Raw genomic sequence first — 1273 nt, 5'->3', positions numbered from 1 at the left:
CAGCACTTCATTTTCGCGTGGGAGAACAGAAGCCCAGAGAGGGGAGGCTGGTGGTCGTGCATCTCTCACAGGTGGAGGGCGATTGAGCTTGGGCCAGACCTCAGCCCCAGGCTTCCCGTGCACAGTCCGACACACGTAGTGTCGACTCTGAGAATCACAGCGGGGCTCCCCACCCCTGCACTCCCCCAGCAGCAGGCAGCTCGAGCTGGGAGTCGGGTCAGGCAGAGGAGAGGAACGCGGTGTCAGGGGAGATCTGGGGAGGAGGCGGGTGAGAGTCAACTGCAGCAGGGAGTACAGATTTGTACTTGGAAGTCGGCATTGCTTTTTCAAACTAACTCCTGCCTGAACTGGCATATGGAGTTATTCACAAGTTAGGGAGCTTCACTGAGACTTGAACGATGAACTTAAAAAAGAAGAGGCGTCTGGCTTATGATGGACACAGGTGTGTAGGTTGGGCCTCGGGTCTGCATAGCACGTTCAGCCTCTGTGGGTGCGAAGGCCTTGGCAGGTGTCACTAGGTGACAGCCTCACAAAAAGGGTTGATGCATCTTCCAGCCGCCAAGCAGGGGGGGCACAGCAGAAGGGCAGGTTAGAACTTGAGGATGATTTCTATGTTTGCTAACTCCAGAAGATATCCCAGTTTTTTGTTTTTGGGGTTTTTGTGGGGGTTTTTGTTGTTGTCGTTGTTGTAACTGGAACGTGGCTTCATGGACTTTGCTTGGGTAGGGCCTGGTGGTCTTGAAGTGTGGTTGGGATGGGTGTTGGTGATGGATTGGGTTGGGTGCCTCCTCTCTACCCCTGCTCCAGGGCCACCCATCAGAGGTCCTTTCCCAAGAACGAACCCGGGACACAGGTCGGGGAAGAATCCTAGCGGAGGGTTGCCACGTGAGTACCGCAGTACCGGGTCAGGGCGAGACCTTCTCGCCGCACACCCTCAGGGGGTTCCAGTCACCGTGTGTTCTATGGCACACGTGGCTCAGAGGGGATCCAAGCCTGCGTCCCAGAGGAGGAAGCTGTGGGAAGGAAGGGCTTACCAAAACATCAAGTTCGCACCAGGGAGGGCCCAAAGGGCTGGTGTAAGTGTCTTCTGGGACGCCAGGGTCCCTGGGGTGGGGGTGGGGGTGGGCAGAGCAATCTCTTCTGGGATAAGAGAGGTCATATAAGAGTTGAGGCACCGAGCCCACGTCCCTGCCCGCTGTTTGGTCCCCCGGGCTGCTATGCCGAGCTCAGCCCTCCGGAGCCTTGTCCAGGCTGGCTGGGCCCAAAGACTCTG

This window comes from Meles meles, chromosome 15 (assembly GCF_922984935.1).
Source record: "Meles meles chromosome 15, mMelMel3.1 paternal haplotype, whole genome shotgun sequence".
Lineage (NCBI taxonomy): Eukaryota > Metazoa > Chordata > Mammalia > Carnivora > Mustelidae > Meles > Meles meles.
Note: the sequence above shows the minus strand (reverse complement) of the source record.